The sequence below is a fragment of the Drosophila sulfurigaster genome, chromosome X (assembly GCF_023558435.1).
Source record: "Drosophila sulfurigaster albostrigata strain 15112-1811.04 chromosome X, ASM2355843v2, whole genome shotgun sequence".
In the NCBI taxonomy this organism is placed as follows: domain Eukaryota; kingdom Metazoa; phylum Arthropoda; class Insecta; order Diptera; family Drosophilidae; genus Drosophila; species Drosophila sulfurigaster.
The window spans coordinates 1,439,387-1,459,949 of NC_084885.1; the positions used below are offsets into that span (position 1 = coordinate 1,439,387).

The window sequence follows — 20,563 nt, forward strand, 5'->3', positions numbered from 1 at the left end:
TGATAGATGAAACAAAACACACACACACACACACGCACACACACACACACACGCACACACCTCACAGCTCACAAATCCTTACACATGTTATGAGCTTGTAAGTCGCAGCTCAGAAACCAATTACAGCTCACTCAATTTCACACATTTTTGCAGACAATTATGCCAAGGAAATGGACAGAACGGAGTAAATAAAATAAAAAAGACTAACATTTAAAAATCACAAATTTTGTTTTACGATAACTTGGAAATATTTATTTAACATTAAGAAATAATTCGAATGAAATGAATTGATTTCAAGTAAGTAGTTATAATAAGATAAATAAAATTAAAACAGTACGGTATTATTCTGACAATATACGGAACTAATAAACAAAATTAAAAAAAAAGAAATACTGAAGAAAGCCACCTGCTACCAATTTGCAAGAAAAACAAAACAGTGCGGTATTATACAAAAATATACCAAATAAATATACCGACAAAACACTTAAATGGACCAAAAAGAACTCTCAAGTTTTAATAATAGCAAAATGCGATATGTTTCTGAAAATGTACCAAATAAATATACCGAAAATACTACCTGCTGTCCATTTTAATGAATCAAAACAGTGCGGTATTATTCTGAAAATACACCATACTATATATACCAAACAAATACTGAAATATAAAATTACCATTCTTCAATAAAAACAAAAGAGTGCGGTATTATTCTAATAACATTCTCCAATCATTTTATAATACTAACATATACTGAGTATATGTTAGTATATTTGTAGTATCATTATAAGACATAATGGATTTATATAGGAACTATATAATATAATATATAATATAATAATACTACAATTATTTGAACAAGAATAAATCAATTATATTCAGCATTATTGAAATTGAAGTAGTCTAAAGAAAATTCATTAGAAAACATTATTTTTAGCAATTGATAGAACCAAATGATGTTGCCAACAAATGCTTAAACAATTTGTGTGTGTTTCGCACAAAGCCACAAACCATTTTGTTGTTTGTTTAACAACTTTCGAGCCATCAATTTTGTTGATTTTGTAAATTGGCGAAATTGCGGCGAAATTGAAACGTCAATTGTTGTGGCGCGTGTTGATTCTCGTCCTTTGTTGTTTGTGTGTGTGTGTGTGTGTGTGTGTGGAAAATATGTTTCATATTTTTATGCGCAAAAACAAACACAAATATTGTGTATTGAAAGTGCCGTCGGGCGATCGACGACGACGCATCTTTTCCCCTCGCTCGTGGTAAAATGTTAGCCCTGGTATTGCAGTGAGACAACCCTCGCAACGAGGGCCGCAAAACGCATTGCAAATTTTCGCCTGCGGGCGTGGCAAGACAAAAGTTTGTGTTTATGCCGCTGATGTGTGTGTGTATTAATTTTTGATATAATTACACGCAAATATGCCGCTAACGTTGAAATTGAAATTGAGTTGAGCCCAAACCCGAGCCAGAATCAGAAACAGAAACAGAGCTGCGATTCTCAGTCTCCTTTTGGGCCCGTGTGTGTCTGCCGAATGTTGTTCAATTAACGTTGCGCCGTGCGGTGGCGTGTTTTTGTTTTTGTTATCTGTTTGGTGAGTTTGCAGAACCCACAACATGAACATGAACACGAACACGAACACCGAATGCCAACGAAATGACACCGCGAGCGCTTTGCCTTGGCCCAATATTGAGATGAGTTTTCGCTGAGTTGCATCGCGTCGCGTTGCGGCTCGAACGTGTGGCACCAACATGTTGCACAAATATAAACATAAATCAATTAACAATTTTTGCCAGCGACCTCTCTCTCTCTCTCTCTTCAGTCGCTTGCGCTTGCCTAAGGGCCATAAATTCAAAATCGACAATTTGCGACAGCTGCTGCCGCTTGGCTGTCTGTCAAAATTGCGCGTTGCCTACTTTTAGGCGCTGCCTGAAAGTGCCAGCAAAACGCTGCATGTGTGTCTGTGTGTGTGGGTGTTTGTGTTTGTATGCAAGAGGAAGTGGAAGTGTGTGTGTGTGTTTCTCTAAAGCAGTTACATTGAAGCTGGGACAAATTCGAATAGATTCATAGTTGTAGCATCTAGTTCGAGAACATACACGAATGAATGATAAAATACCTAGATCATCTTTTTTTAAAAATGATGTTATGATAATTGTGATGCATGTAATATGGAAACATCTACAACAGATCAGATAAGAGGCAGACAGCAAAATGCATTTAGTATACAATATTCAATTTTCGAAGATAATGTTTGTGAGTTGCTTAGAGTGCTAACAATGAAATCTTCGACGCGACAGATTGTAAGATAATGAGTAAACATACGCAATTCATATTAATGTCACAGTTAATCGATAACAACATGAATAATCTAATGTATACATCAAATTTGTCTAATACTAATAATATAAGTCACGTTGGTACATCAATATAGTTTAATACTCATAGAGGATAAGCTTTATAAGTAAATGCATGTTGTATAAGCGATTGAATATACATATATAGAATATAAGTACATAAATAAATATTTTTAATTTATACTAGCCAATATACTGATACATTCAAAACATGCTGACTAATATACTATATGTATTGATTTTAGTATATTTTTTCACACATCACTATATTTTAAATATCAGTGTTTAATTAACATACTATATTACTACCAATAGTAGTGGTATATTTTGAGTGCATTTCAATATGAATTAGTATATTTTAATTATTAACATCTTATAGTGTGATTTACTTTTAGTATGTTTTAGTATACTGTGTATGTATTGGTATATTATACTAAATAAATTATACTAAATTATATAATAAAAGTAAACCACACTATAAGATATACTAATATTTAAAATATACTAACTAATATACCAATATATTCAAAATATACTAAAATATATACTAAATAATAAACACAGCTGTATAAATTGTTGGCAAATAAGTCGATTGATAATATAATATTCATTCAAGTTGTTAGCTAAGGCAGCTGCGACTTATAACTGAACTCTATCTTTCTCGTTTTATCTCTATCTATCTCTCTCACGCGTGATAGGCAAAAACAGTTTGGTTTGCTTGTCAATTATTCAGTTGAATGCCATTGTGTCCCGTTCACATATTTTATGTGTGGTCTGATTCACATAACGTCAAAGTACGTCGTGTCCCAGCCATTATGGCCAAAAAACAGACGCAACAATAAAAGGGGGCAGAGAAGGAGCAGGATGAGCATCACAAGAGGGAGAGAGAGAGAGAGCGAGAGATATATGGAGGAAGGTAGACAGTTGGGCGATAGAACACACATGGCCACAATGGGGCATAGCGTAACAAACTCGAACCGAACCGAACCGAACTAAACTGAACTGAACTGAACTGAAAATAGAACAGAACCGAACTCTCGAACCAAACTGTAAGCTGAACAGAACAGAAACCGAAAAACTTGTTTCATAAATTTTCTATTCAAAATGTAATTAAACCCTTTCGCTGCCGCCGCTGTTGCTGTTGCTTTTGCTGCTCATCTAATTACAACAAAAAGGCATCCTCGAGCACCCCAGGAGGACACACACACACACACACACACACACACACACAGTGACAAGTTGAGTACCAGCTCGAAGCAAATGGCCACATTCGAGGGGGACAGAGGCAGAGGGCAGAGTGTGGGGCAATATACTCGATAATTGCAAACGAAATGACGCAACAACAACAACAACAAGAGCAGGAGCAGCAGGATAATGCTGAAAATAAAGGGTAAAATGGGTAGAGAGAGAGGGGAGAAGCGGAAGGGGGAAGAGCAGTATTTCCATAAATATCTTCAAAGTCATTAAATTTCACACATGTTGGAGGCAAAACGCCGAATGCTTTTAATTTTAAAATTATTGTCATTAATTGATTTTTGATTCAGAAGAAGTCGACTCATAAATCTGCATACATGTGTGCGCCCAAAGGGGGGGGATTGGGGAGGAAAGGTGGTTGCGGAGTAGGCGAACTTCTTCTTCAGCTGTGAAAAAGCAACAAAAACACTTACAACTCCATGTTTGGAACTTAATGAACTACGAGTTACTCTATTTTATAGAATAACCATTTACTTTTTAAAATTACAAAATATTTAAACTAACAATGGAATGCAAAAATCAATAAAATATTTATCTAACGCTCATATTTAACTGTAAGGAAATAAACAGAAATAAATGATTTACCTGAAAATAAAATACGTAGTTATATTTGTGATACAGATTCTTTATTTGAGTAAAATAAAATAATAATTTATATTTTTATTGATAAGTGTTGTAAGGAAATAACTTTTAGTCTGACGCTGACCTCTAATTGACGTAAAATAAAATTAAAATGATTAAAATAAAATATTTGAAAAGAATCAAATCAATATGATTTGTTTTATATGCTGTTATTAAAAATAAATTTTCAGATTAATCCTGATTAAAATTAATATAAATGACTTTCAGTTGAATAAGTTGAAACTCTTTTTTACTCAAGTGAAATAAAACAGAAATGAATAAACAATTTTAATATATGTTGATTTATAATATTCTGTTAAATAAACTTGAAACATTACAACAAATTGAAATATGCAAAGTGAATTTTCAGTACGTATTAAGTTTAATTTTGGAGCCCAGCATACTATATGTTATGTGATGAATTTATGCAACATATCTTTTATTCCGAATAAAAGTCTAAAAAATTCAATTTTGAGGAAGTAAAAAGTGTAATTTTGATGCCCGATAAAGAAATCCTAATCGAAATCGAAGTAAATGCCATTTAAAGGAATAATATGCTATTGCTAAAAAGTAACTCTTAGTTTTTCTATCTTCAAATTCAATACTGCCAGCTTCCACTTTGACTTCATTGAACCCTTCCTCTGTCAATTCCTGTTAAATAGTTACAGGGTATGCAAATAATTAGTGACTCCTCCGAAAACGAAAACGGAATCGAAAGAAAAAAAACCAAAGGGTTAGACGCCTAGGCAATTGGTGCTTCTGTTTTGCTTGGGTTACGGGCGGATGGCCATGAAATGGAATGGAATGGGAAGGAGAAAGGGAAGGGGAGGTGAAAAGTGGAACTGGAATTGAAACTGCTAGAGATTCTCAACTGAGCTATGACTCTGAGATGTGACTCGAAATAGAAAGAGTTGGGGGTTGTTGTGTGGCCTTTTGGTCTCTCTGTCTGTCTGTCTGTCCGTCTGTCTGTCTGTCTGTCTGTTGGTCGTTTCGTTTCGTTTGGTTGTCTGTGTGCTGCACTTTACGGTTTTTGTGTGATTATTGAGACCATTATTTTTGTTTAATTACGTTACGGGCGTTAATGTGCAGAGACCAGAAGCAGAAGCCGAAGTAACTCTCTCTCTCTGTGTGTGTGTGTGTGTGCGGCAACTCCCCAAACTCAACCTGTTCGCATTAATTTCATTTTATATTTATATTCAACAACAACAAGAACAAGAACAGAAGGACTGCGTAAACATTTTTGTTAAAAACCATTTTTTGGAATTTTCAATATATGGTTTTATTCGAATCCCTTTGGTAGTTATGCGCTCAGGGGTGCACTGTCAGCTGCCGACTAGGGGTTGACTCTTATATTTATTATCCAGAAAGCAAATGACACTTTGCTATAATATTGCTAATTCGAGATTTCATATTTCATAAGTTACAAGCCAGCTTTTTGTAAACATATTGAGCTACAATAATATTTTAGCATTGATCACTGATCGATAAATATAAGCAAGAATAATAATAACTTAATCTAATACAAGCTATTCAATAAAATTACATTCCAGTGATCGATAAATAAGTGAAGACCTTTTAAACAAAAACTTTCATTTCAATCGACTCTTTTCGAACGATCAGTGATCAAAATATAATAAATATTTGCCAAACAATAAGGTGAATTTAAATAAATTTCTACTTGCATTTGTTGTTAAATAAAATATTTCGTCGTCACATCAACTCGATTAACGTACCTGCAATGAAAGGAGACAGAAATATGCAAGGATTAATTATCGATTCTAGTCACTTATTAATTTGTGGACTTGCGACACTTGGCAACTAAGAAATATGCAAATCACTTAGTAGGCGTTTTATGCCAGACAAAATCATTCCTCAAATAACTCCTACAACAGAATATTATTAGTACAATTTTTTACTAGAATTATATATAAGCTAAACAAGTCAGAAAGGGACAGTCGAGTGATCGTGACTCTGAGATCCTCGCTATTTAAGGAAAATGTATTCTTAAAATATACTAAATTTACGCACCGCAAGTATATTCAAATAAACCAAAAGAATTATTTCGTATATAAATATAGTACTACATTCCAAACATATTATAGAGCACAAAATATACTAGATTGTCAGACAAAGCAACTAAGACCCATACATGATTATTCCTAAATAATTTATCTAAGCGAAACCAAATTTTTAGTAACCATAAAGAAGGTAGTTAAGACTGTATGTACCAAAAAATCTAGCTTTATAACTATGCTTGCTATTCTTTTTTTTTTTATTTCTTCTGTTTGAAATTAACGAATTAATGTAAGAAACAAAATGATAATCTGGTAACTCTAAGTTAAGCATAAATTGATATGGCATCGTTGTGTTGAATTTCATCATATACATTGAATATTGCGAAATGAAGTAGTTCGCCTTGAGTCGTTAAGTAGAATAGAACACAGCAAATGAATTGACTGTCAAATAAACGTTTAATATAATTTCCACGAAATGAAATCTTGTCTTTTCACTTGTGCTACTGCGATCTGATCGTTGGACCAAATTCCAACATCTTCACTACGGATACGAGTATCGGGTATAAAAAGGATGACTGAAATGGACGCAGCCTCAAAGTATGCTACAAATCTATATACTTCCACACTCTATTCCTTAGTCCATTGACAATATTTTTTTTTTTTGAAATTAATCCATTTTTGAATCATTACTTGAACAATTTGCTATTTGACTTTTTTAAATCATTACTTGAACTATTTTGCATTTCACTGGCAATGCTTTTGATAATGTGAAGAATATATTGACAACACATTGTCAATCTCAAGAAATGAGCTGTGCTTAAAGTTGTGTTGAAGAGTAACAAAACCAGAAAGAGATATAGATCTGGTGTAACTGTGACCTACCGCATATGGGTGGCAAATAAGTTGGAATCAAAAGCTAATCCAGGCACACACACAATACGACGAGGTCCATTTGCCTGCCTTGGCATGCGCCTGACTGGCTTAGCTTTTTTGGGGTAATCCAAAAAAGTGGGCAACATTTTTGTTTTGTTCTTTTTTCATTTCTTTTGGCTTGTTTTATTCCAACGCAACGGCGTTAAATTTGTGACACGTTTCCGCCACGTTCGCCATGTCGATTTTTCTTAAGCAAAGCGTTTGTCGTTCGCCCAGCTCATATATATTTTATAACTGTAGACAACAGGGAACAGGGAAGAGATATGAGGACAGCAATTGTGGGAGGGGTACATCAAATACCTGGGACAGACGACAGAGAACTGAGAGTGGTGGCAATGCTCTAGCTCCTGATCCTGGAGGTGGTTGAAAGATAACCGTCAGTTGTTGTATATGTTGACTCATACGCAAATTTTTACTCATATGCCACAGCCTGTTCCTGGCCAGAAGTACAGCTATCGTACTCATTGTTGTTGTTGTTGTCGTTGCTGTTAATGGTTTGATGGGTTTAAAGTCGCTTGGAGGGTGCGTCAATGTATCGCCTTTTTCTCTCTCTTTCTCATTCAGTCTCTATCTCTATCTGTCGTGCACTCATAAAGTCGCATATATATATTTTGCATATGGACGCACGCCTCGACAGGCTTTGACTGTCAAAGCCAACAACCCAACCACCGAAGTAGCGAAAAGAAAGAAAAAACCCAACCGCCCAACCGCTTGACTGTATCTTATGGCTTTAATAACTTTACTGCTGGTACGTGCCATTGATCCTTGATGTCAGTATGCGAGTGTGTGTGTGTGTGTGTGCATAGGTATAGAAAGTATAATCTATACAAGAATGTATAATATCATTCATTCACTGATTAAACATCGACATCAGCGTAGCACAAACGTTGAACTTAAATTTTTGCAAACAAATCATTGTGCTCAACCTAATGGAAATATATCTACCATGACTATCGTTAATCATCGGGCAAGTTACACTGACTACCAGTTGCTAAAGTCAAGAGCATTTAACTCGAAAGTTATATTCTCTAAATAAAATCACTTTAAGATCAAGTTATTAAAGCAAGCAAGAAAGCTAAAAATGTTGGATATCGAATGTGAGGTATTAATTATAAAATAATGCGAACAATATACCGCAAAAATGACAGAAATAGACCCAAGAATTTATTTGGTATATTTATATTCTACTGCATGCAAAATACACCACAATATACCAGATTGTCAGCCAAAGCAAGTGAGACTCGTTTAGTAATTCTTTAATAACTTCTAATATTATATTCGATCGCAACAAAATTTTCGGGAATCATAAAAACTATAGTTGGTATTATTTGTACCAACATTCGGAGATGCCTCCTTCTGCCTGTTACATATATTTCTTACAGGTACAAACTTGTAATACCATTATACCCTTTGGGTAGCGGGTATAAAAATGTGGATACATAAAATACTAGATTTAGATTAATCACAAATACATTTACTGTAATATTTTATTTTTCTATAATAATAATTGAGGCCTTAAAAATATAAAAAAAAATATTCTTTTATTAATAAGAACTTGGACTTATAAACTTTAAGATTTTAATGTTATTTGCGCACTCTTTAGAAGAAAATTATTGGTAATAAGAACAGACTCTTTTTTTGTTTGTTTTTGTTAGATAATATTTATCCTAAATCACTGAAGTTTTTTAACTGTGTCTTTCAACCTCAAATCGCACAAACTACACTCCTCTCTCAATTCAAATTTATGTAACAATTCAGTCGGTAATTCGACATTTCTTTATACAATTCAGATTCTGACATAATTATTGTTCAATTACACCCAAATTCTGAAGAGTCTTCTATTCTCAGCTATTTATTGGATGTGTGTTAAATAGCAGCTAGCATGGGACAAAAGTTGTTGCAATCTTTGAAGGCACTCGCAAAAGAAATACCAAGCATAATACAGTACCAAATAGATTAATATTGATTCAATTAAGAGCATTGTGATTCAGTAGATAAGAACACTTTCATCCTCTCAGAGCTTTTTCTTGATCTTAATGTCTGCTCATTTGCCATTTCACAAGATGATTTGACACTTCGTAAACTATCACCAATAGCAGAAGAAAAGCTAGAGGAACAAAATAGAGTAAAGAGCAGCAGACAACATTTTTACCGATGTGAAAATGGAAAGTCAAAGAATTGGATTTGCTTTTGATAATCACAATTATTCTATAATTTCAATTGGTTAAATAGTATTACAAAAAATTTGTAAAATAAACGAAGTATTATTTTCTTTAAATATACAATATAAAATATTATATACCAACAAATTAATTAAGTATTTAGATCATTTAAATTATTTAATCTTTCCATAGTATGTAGTACAAAACAATGAACAAAAATTAAGTAAAACACTACGCTATTATTTTTAAAATACACAAAAGTATATACCAAAAAAATACTAAAGTATATCGAAGGTATTTGGTATATAAAAATACTAGAGTAATCACATATCTGATCAAGAATATACATATGTATTTACTTTATGGGATCGGAAATAAAGAAATAATACTATTCTTAAAATAAATAAATTGATATGCTGAAAAAATATTAAAGTATACTAAATTTATTTGGTATATCGAAATACTAATAATCATATATGTATGTGATTAAGAATAATCAGAGATGTCGGATATAAAAAGAATTATACTATTCTTAAAGTGAATAAAAGTATATACCAACAGAATACTCAAATATACCAAAGGCATTTGGTATATCGAAATACTAATAATCATATATCTGATCAAGAATATAAGCATATATTTTAAACCTTTTTCAAATTTGTATTAAAATTACTTTTGACATAGTTCTAACTAATTTTGTCGCGCTTGAATTTTTTTGTTGTGCTGTTGCTGCGATCAAAACAATTTGCCAAAACAGAAGATGAAACTCTGTGTATGTATTACTTTTTTATTTTGAAGATGAAGAAATGTTCATCTCTTTGAGGAATTTTGTATTCGGCTTTGTTGTTGCTTTATCGCTTCTTTTATATTTGCGCGTTTTGATGGGCCATTCGCCTATTTGTGTTTGCTTCTTCTTTAGTCACATTTCTTGTGCTTGTTTTGGCTTTTTGGCGGCTTTATGCATAAATTTCATTTTCTACTCGACGCTTATTGTTCATTTCTTTTGCATTTTGCATTTCGTATTTTCTTTTTGCTTATTTATTTACGAGCATGCGAGTGCTACTGTCTGTCTCTCTCTCTCTCTCTCTCTCTATCTTTTTTTGTCTCTGTCTGTGTGTGTGTGTTATTAATCTTCGTGGGAGTTATTGCTATTTTCTCGTTGCTCTTGGAATTATTTGTAATTTTTTCATCGCTGAAGTTGTTGCTGTGTGTTGTCAGCATCCACCCACATCACATCCCAGCATCTCACCGCAATGATTTGCGTTCATTTGTGTATGAAATTAAAATCACACCCATGAGATGCATTGGACTGTGCTTCGAGGGGGAGTGGAAAGAGAGGGGAACTCACTTTTAGACCTGGAATTGGACCTGAAGTCTGCACTTGGCAGCTGATGAATACGTATATATATATATATAGAGAGAGAGATAGATGTATACTTTAATACATTTATATTTCTTCGTTTGTACTTTTTCATATTTTATTTGGCTGGTGTTTTTTTGTGTTGTTGTTGCTTTTCGGAATGGTCACCCCGTGGGCAATGGAATTCCGCGTCCGCCGCAACTGTAAATTGAGTTGTTGCCCTTTCGCACCAGCAACATCAACAGCCACAGCAACAACAACAACAGCAGAAGCAGACGTTTGAACCAAACTTTGGCCGACGTCTAATTCATTCATGAAAACCGTTTGGAACTGCCTCCATCTCTCCCCTTGCTGCCCCCAATCCCCCCTCTCTCACTCTCTTCTTCGCTCGCTTCTCTCTTGCTGCTTAGCATACAATTGCCACATTAACTTGCCAGCCCCCAAAGATAAATCGCACAGCTAGCTATGCTTCTCCTCCCCCTCCTTCTCCTCTTCCTTCTCCTCATCTTTGTTGCTGCTGCTGCTGCTGCTGCAACTATTTCGCACTAAAGCCCGCAGCACAACACACACCAAAATCGAGACAAGTTTGGAGGAAATGCTTTTTTGCAAAGTGCATTTGAGGCCTCGAGCTACACAGCTCACACACACACACACAGCTCACACACACACACACACACACACACATACAATATCAACTACAAGTCGAAGGCTTTAACCAAATTGGCTTAAACCGAACTTAAGATATTCTACCTATAGAAAACCAAAAACTTGCTCATGTAAAATCCACGAAAAATTCGCTATGCATTTTTCACAAAGTTTTCATTTGTTGCTTGGACTTTATTTATAAATACAAAAAATAAATTTAATGATGAAACATATTTGTAAAAGTGACCATTTACATAAATGAATTCAAAGAATTTCCAGTTTAATTTTTATAAAAAAAAACAAAACTCCAATTCAAGGACATTTTTACTTTTAACAATTACACAACAAAATAAGTATAATGATAATAAAAATGTTCAAAATTAATGCATTTTTGTGTGTAATGTGCATATTAACTCTTTTTTTAATTTTAAATAAATTTGAATACATGAATGTATATAATTTTTTATTTTTAATAACCCTCATTTCACAATTAGAAATTAAGTCAATTCAAGATTTAATGAATTAAGAATTTAACTAAATTTTATTTACATGTTGGCATTAGTTCCACTAAATTTTGACTTTTAATAAATAATAATAATAAAGGAACAACAAATTAACATTGAACATAAACTAAAATGTATTTTGAATAAAAAGGAATGAATTTTTACCTCAATTCCTTTTTATTTTTTAATAAATGTAAATAGTTTATTTTTATCACAAGTGGAATTTCAATCTACGAAGAATTGCAAGAATTCGTAAATTTCGGCATTAAATAAATTGAAATAATACTATATGATGTATAAGTTAGTAAGGATAATGAATAAAAGAACAATACATTTTTAATTAAGGGTATATATTATTAACTTTTCAATTTGAAATACAATATAGTAGTAAAATCGAGTTTCCTTAGCTGTGTCTTTTTTTAAACTACAAAATGTAATGTAATAATTGACAATTGCACACAATAACACATTTTTAATGAATTTCATGAATTTAAGTTTTAAATACTAAATAAAAATTAAATAATTTAATTAAAATGTAATAATTAACATTTGCGAATAAATCGATGGAACACGTTTTTAATGCATTTCATAAATTTAAAGCTTTAAATACTAAAAAATACTAAAAGCTTAATCATATTTCAATTCAAAAGTAATGTAAAAATGAACAATAAATATGTGAATAAATCGATTAAACGCACTTCGCAAATTTAAATTTTAAATACTAAATAAAAATAAAATACTTTAATTTAAATGTAATAATTAACAATTGCGAATGAATTAATAGAACATGTTTTTAATGCATTTTATAAATTAAAAGCTTTAAATACTAAAAAAATACTAAAATACTAAAAGCTTAATCATACTTCAATTCAAACGTAAGGAAGAAATTAACAAATGCGATTAAATCGATTTAACGCACTTCGAAAATTTAAGTTTTAAATACAAAAAAAAATACTAAAAGCTTAGTCATACATTAATTAAAATTAAGAGTAAAGCTAATTCGAGACTGGGAATGGATGGCTGTAGAGTAGAGAGTTGTGTGAAGTAGCGTAGTGTAGAGTACTCTAATCGAGTAACAACAATGTAAGAGGAGAGAGACATGGAGCATGGAGAAGCGAAGCATTTTTAATGTGTTTGCGCTTTAGCCAAAACTTGGCGTTGGGCCCATTTTTCTTAGGCTTGTTAGATGCGACTTGCTCTCAAGATTCGAAGCACTTTGCCAAAAGGTTCGTTCGAGTCAGGGACAGAGAGAGAGAGAGAGAGAACTGGCAACACACAAATTGTTGTTGCTGTTGCTGTTGTTGTTTATGATACGTCAGTTGTTGCAGTTGTTTGAAGAAGTTGTAAGAAATAGGCTTGCCAGTTGCCAGCGATGAGGCCAATGCAGCCCAAAGCTGAGGCTCAAGTTGAGGTTGCCGCCAAGCAGCAGACAAATGAGGCAGCCACCGCACTGAGCACTGAGCACTGAGTACACTCTGCACAGTGGTGCAGAGGCATGGCAAACTCAACGGGCAAATGGACTTTGCCACACTGTGTCTGCCTGCCAAAATGAAGTAGTTAAAAATGCGCTAAAAAGTCGTAGCATCTATTACTGAAAATGCATTGACTCCGTCTCCGTCTCCGTCTCCGACTCTGACTCTGACTCGGTTCGCACATGCAAATGCAGGAAGTTGCAACGTTGCAACGTTACAAGCAGCAAGCAGGCAGGCCCAGTGAACCAAGCCGTTGATGAATTAGACACAGCCTCGTGGGCAACCGACAACCGACAACAGCAGACTCTGTGGACACTGGACACAGTTGGCAAGTGCAACTCAGCTCATTTTTCGCATGCAACGATGAGCGACAGAGAGAGAGAGAGAGAGAGAGAGGGGGGAGAGAGAGAGAGAGAGACAATTCATTTATTAAACTGCACTTAACATCAACACCACATCATCATTAATATTGCCAGTCGAGGTGCATGCCACATTGGCCTCTTCAACGCCTCAGCAGCCAATGCCACATAACAACAGACAACATACAACATACAACATACTAACAACGCGTTTTCTGGAATTTCCCTTTATGCCTTTGACAGACGCTTCTCTCGCTCCATTAATAATCCACCTCAACTCAACTCAAGGCAGCAGAGCTTTAACTGAAATTTCCCTCAGCATTTTTGCCAATCAATTGACAATTTCTGAAGAAAGTTCTACGAAAAAGTTGGTGAGAAGTGATCAAGACATAATTCATCTTCTATTGAAAATCTCATATCAAAATTAATTGACCTTTAATCGGCAGCTTAATCCGGCGCCATCACAAATGCAATCAATTTCTATGTATTTTATTAATATCGCACTTTATTATTTTTATAATACTATGCGAGTAATTACTTGCTTATTTCAATTTATGTATTTATTTTACATATTTTAGTTATATTGTTCTTTATTTTATTTCATTTAAATTTTATTTATGTATAAAGTCCTTTTCATACAATTACTGTTCAAGATTTTATTTATTGTATTTTTTACTTATTTTATTTATTCTGTATTTATTTATATGTATGTATGTATATCATTTCAATATTATTCAATTTAGTTATTTCATTTATTTAAATTATGTTACTTTGTTTATTTATTTCAATTTATTCAATTGCGTTTATTTTAGTTTTTTTGTCATTTATTTCATTCATAAATAAAATATTTATTTTACCTTGTTTTTATTAATTTATTTTAGTTATTTTATTTTTTCATTTTATTTTTTTTATTTATTTTCCTTGTATTTTGTAATATTTTATTTTTTTTATATTTATTTTATCAACTTATTTATTATATTTATTTCAGTTATTTACTTTATTTATTTTTTATATCATTTTATTATTCTTTATTTTAGATATTTTCTGTATTTCAATTATATTATATATTTTACTTATTCTATTTATTTTTTTTTATAAACAACACAAAATTTAAAACTAATAGAAAGCAAAAAATATATTCTTTTTTAACAGAGAACTTATTCTCTAATTTATTAAATTTAAGTTTATTTAAATTAACAACTTAGTTGGTGTTAAATTTTTGCTGAAATCAGTATTTGGTAGCTAACTTTCTGTTTCAATGTTTGTGCTTTGAATTTGAATTTAAATGAAAGCGTTAATTCTCTAAAACGAAGTTGTCCCAAATATTTCGCAGCTTAAGTTGTTTGACTCGAGACAGCCAATTGCTGAGAAATGGATCAATGATGAGATTTTTGTGATGGGATTTGGAACAGATCAAAAAGAGAAAAATGCAAAAACTAAAGTCAATGTCAAAACTTGAAATGAAGTCGAAGTCGAGGATGAAGTCGAAGTCAATGTGGAAGTCGAAGACAGAAATGCAGAGTCGACTTTGAGTTTGAGTTCGACTCCCGCGCGCCAAATGTCAAGAACTCATGTTCAAATGTCAAACGCAACCGACAAACCGTTAATTAGCAAATCAAAGATATGCCACGCCAAAGTCGGAGGAGATGGAGAGTTGGAGTTGGAGTTGGAGCTGTGGCCACATCCACTGACAGGCAAGGCAGAAATCCGACAGTTGCGCACATTCGAAAAAGATCAATGAGAATTGTGAAAGAAGCTGAAGAAATACAGCAGACGACGGCGAGCAATTAAAAGCCTGCAAGCCAAAAAGAGAGAAGAGAGTGGAGAGCCAAGAGAGAAGAGAGAAGAGAGAAGAAGCGGACAAAACCAAAACGTTTAAAGCGCCCAAAGCACGTCAAGTTGTCAGTGCGGATGGATGTGATCGCAGCACTGGAGGATCGCGATGCGCTACGATGAGAATGCCTCATCCAGACCAGTCTCCACTCTCCAGTCTTCAGACTGCAGTCCAGTCTTCTGTCCACTCTAGAGACCAGGAAGATGCGTATGGTGGATGCAAGACAGTGCAAGGCTGCAGCTCAATTCAACTGTTGTCAATCATAAGCTTTGGCTTTGGCTCTGACTCTGACTCGCCGTGTATCTTTCAGTACGTGTATCTGCATCTAAGCGCGCTTCTAACGCACTGGCGCAGCTGTCGGATTTGCATTACCGCGTCGACTTGCCTTGAAATTATGTGAAATTGATCAATTTCAACGCTCTGCAATCCACTCAGTGCATCTCTTTCTATCTCTCTCTGTCTCTATTTCTATACATATTCCGTATCTGCTGTTTTATTTTTGCTGCCTCTTCTGCGACGCCTCTCGAGTCGACAACGACAACGACGACGACGAGTACGTTTAATGTAAAATGTCAATCAAAAATTGCATTTTGCACAGCAACAGCAACAAATACGTTGAGAATTTAATTAGAATCGTGGCGATCGCGGCGCTTTTCCTGGGAAAATGCAAAATATATTTGGCTTAAAACTGATTGGTCAATTGAAGCCATGAGAACTTTTCAACTTCAACTTCATTTGATGGCACAAAACAAATCGCTAATAAAGATTATTCCTGATCGAATGCAAAAGTGTTGCAAGTCAGCAGATCATATTGAAAAGGAAGAAAAATATACCGAAGGCTATATTTGGTATATCGATACTACTATTACTATTACATACAAAATATATCTAGTACTGAATATACCAGCAGCCTTCTTTCCCCCATAAAAAATTGTTTCAGGAATTCTAAAGCCAATCAAAACAAAAAGAAAGAAGCTAATCAAGATTATTTTTTTAATGAGTGCGAAAGTGTAAAATTCAGCAGGTAATATAAATGTAGTATAAAGATCTGAGTTCAGTTTTTCAATTAGTTAATTGTAAGTGAATAGTTTATTTATCGATATACTATACTATTACATTCAAAATATCCGAAGTAAGTAATATACCAGACATTTTTATATTTTTCGCTGCATATAGTCTTCGGTATATTTTAGTTGCTTAGTATATTTATTCAGTATACTTTTAGTATAATACTGCATTGTGTTGTTTTTATTAAAAATTGGTAGCGGTTATCTCGATCCCAGCTTTCTTACTTGTTGTATTACTCAATTGTAAGATGTAAGCGGAAACATGAGTTAGATAAAATATGTACATATATATTTCTTCAATTCATTGTTAAGATTGATTAGAATACCAAAAATTAATGATAGAAAATTCCAAGACTCACCTTTTGATTGTGGATCGATGTCGATTCAAAGATATTTCAGTTGGCTTCACGTGCCTGTAAATAGAAAAAGTTGCAACTGGTTGAGTAAAGTTGAGTTGAGTGTGGAAATCCGAAATTCCCAGTTTATAAAGACATAACTCAAAACCGAAATGATTGTAATAATGTTAGTGCTGTGTCGTCGGACATGTGTGTTATTAAAGTTTTAGTGCTCGATTCGCTGGAAAGTGTAAAATAAGGTAACAACATTCAGTCACCAAAAACGAAAGAAAACGAAAGAAAAAAAAACAACGGTGAGAAAATACTCGGACCATCAAATTATGGCGTTTCTATATTGTCGTTGCTGTTGTGCTCTCTTTTGTTGTTGTTAATTGTTACTGTTTTAGGTTTTTATAGCACTTCCAATTCCAATTCAAAGGGGTGAAGAGGGGCAGCAACTGCAAGCGGTTCCACATTAGAAATTCAAGTCCAGGCAAACGCAGGCGACGCGTCGGTCAACATCAAACACAACCGAAAAACCAATTGACAGTCTCACAAAACTCTGAGAGAGCACAGTTTTGTGTATTAATTTGTCAACCGATTTGACAATGCAAAAATACAAATACAAACACAAATACAAATACAAAATCAAACAAAACAAAGCCAAAGCGAAAACGAAAACGAATTTTATATACTCTTAGCGCCATAAATCTGTCAACGCTGGTTTTCAAGTTTAGAATCATTTGAAGGAAATACTCGTAGAATATATTTATTTATTTTCAGGAGCTCAATGCACTCGAATGCAGTATAGCTTTTAGAATAATTTACGAGCAATTATGTATTCTCTATATTCAACTTATAATAACGACCTCATGCCGTTTAAATAAACAATTATTTTGGCACTTTAATTTTGCTAAATCGCTTTAGGTTTTTTGATGATCAATTTAAACTCAAAAATTGCTAGTCACGAATCTTATTTATGTATAAGTATTATAAATATAAAAAGTATTCATTAACAAAATACAATAACAAATAACTTTTAAAAATGATTCTGAAAAACTATTGATTTAATTAAAAGTTTGATAAGTTTTGGAATTTATTCATAGCATTTTCTAAGTTTGAACGGAAAAAACAATAACAAATAGAATTATTAGAATTAAAGTTTATTGAGAAATATATATTAAGGCGATTTATACATTCTATTCGAATTTACAAACGCTTGAAGTCAGAATTGGCAAACATTTTTTCATATGAAGCAATGAAATTTGAGAATGATTTTTATGAAAGAAATTATTTGAATTATTGAAAAATGCGTGAATGAATTCTATGCATTTTATTTATATTGCTACTGTGGAAAATTGTATACCTAAAATAATGACGAGTGTCAAATTAATTGCAACTCATTTAGATAAACCTCAGCAATCTAGTAAAATAAAAGGGAATCGTGTCAATTACTGAAAGATTTAAATTTTATTTCGATAGCTTTGGATTCAACATCAAAATAAATATATTTGCATGTAAATTTAAATAGTAAAATATATGAATTTTAAATTTAGGAAGATAAGGACCATCTAGGCAATTAAAAAGAGAAAAAGGAAAATCATTTTAATAATTGAGAGATTTCAATTTCCTTTCCATAGCTTTTGAATTTAACTACAACATATGTAAGTCTACAGACAACTTCAAATGATAAAAAAGAAAGAAATGTTTGATATAGACAATAATAGCTATGATATTTATCATTCCTGAGAATATGATTTCGATCGGAAAAAGTACTTCAGTATTTTAGAAGCTTTAGCTGACAATCTGGAATAATTTAACCTCTATGGTGTATATACCCATTATGACATTTAGTATATTCTAGTATTTTTGTGGTATATTAATTTGGTATATTTTTTAATAATACTGTACTGTTTTGCTTATCTTTAAAATGACTAGCGGGTATCTCACGGTAGAGCACACTCGACTGTACTTTTCTCACTTGTTGTGAAAGAATTGATTTCTAATATTGAAAGATTTTCAAAAAACATTTTAATAGATATAAAATTTGAATTACTAATTTGGATAAACCTTTGCGTATCTAGATCGAGATCGACAAATGCCCTGACACACTTGTAAATTTGTTTTGTTGGCTAAGAAGGTCGCAGTCGAAGTTAACTTTGTTGGCTGCGCATCAATGGACTCCCATGCTAATTTACTTACAACAGGCATCAAATGAATAAGTGCGAGTGTGAATGTGAGTGTTAGTGTGAGTGTGAGTACTCGCATGAATGCGAGTATCTATAACATTTTTTAATATGCTTCATTTCTTTGAATTTCATAATTACACGGCTTTGACCGCTCAACGACTCTTTGTCTTCAGTTTCAGTCTTGTTAATATAATTTTTGTGTTTTTTTTTTTTCTTGGGTTTGAGTTTGGATTTGGGTTTGGGTCGTCTTCAGTTATGAGCACTCATATATGCGACGACGAGTACAGGTAAATATATATTTAGTCTTGTTGTCCACCCCAACTACTCCCCTCTGTGGCAAGCTGTGCTGCCTGCTAACTGTTTTTGTCGTCATTCTCAGCTTTTTAGTGCCTGTGTGTTTTCTTGAATGAAGTGGCAACTGGTTGACTGGTTGACTGCTAGCCTCTTGCTTGGCTTAATTAATTACGAGTATTGTTGTATAATTTGTAGTTGTTTAAGCATAATTCACAAGAAGCTCATGAATGGCTCGCTTTACACATTTCCGGTGGTACAGTTGTGCCCGCCACAAAAAATAATATAGTAAAACAAGTAAAGAAGCTACAAACGAGTATGCTCGGCTGTGAAATACCCGCTACCCATCGTGAATAACAGCAAAACAGTGTGCTATTATTCTTGAAGTATACCAAATTAGTATACTGAAAAAATACCAAAATATAACACATGTTATATTTGGTATTACATCGTTCAAAATTTGCTAAAAATTAATATTCTGCAAAAATACCAAATGTTATATTTGGTATATTCAGATAAAACATCATTCAAAATTTACTAAAGCGTACAAAATTGTACCCGATTGTCGGTCGAAAAATATACAAAATAAATGCACCGCCAAAATACTAAACAATTTTCCGGATGCTATGTTTGGTATATTCAAGTAGTACTACATTTAAAATGGTGTAAAATATATCAGATTGTCTAAAAATATACCAAATGAGTATATCACAAAAATACTAAAATATACCGAATGATATAAATGCACCGTCAAAAAACTTAAAAAAAAATACCACGTGCCAAATTGTGTATATTAAGTAGTACTACAATCAAAATATAGTATATAGTACAAAAATACCGGATTGTCAATCAAAGCAGAATAAAAATATACCAAATTAATATACCACAAAAATACTAAAGATATACCAAATGTTATATTCGGTATGTCGATGTATTACTCCATTTAAAATATACCACAGAGGTCGAAATATACAAGATTGTTAGCCAAAGCTACTAAGAACTGTAGTAAGTAGACGTTTTTTATCATACAAAAGAATTTCATAAGTAAATTCAACATTTTGTAATCATAAACAGTATTATTTTATGTACCCAAATTCGAAAGTCTAGCTTCAAAATCAATATCTCAGAGATCTAGGTGTTCATGCGAAAAGACGGACAGACAGACAAACGGACA

The 20,563-nt window shown here is 33.0% G+C and overlaps 1 protein-coding gene across 1 annotated transcript in view; it reads right to left on the minus strand.

The window, feature by feature from the left end:
- The window catches only part of LOC133848685 (uncharacterized), a 66,116-nt gene that overhangs the window by 11,497 nt on the left and 34,056 nt on the right, over positions 1-20,563 (minus strand). Inside the window, exon 4 of the mRNA XM_062284340.1 lies at positions 16,934-16,987. The gene's annotated coding sequence lies outside the window, so the exon portion shown is untranslated. The remainder of the gene's footprint in view (positions 1-16,933; positions 16,988-20,563) is intronic.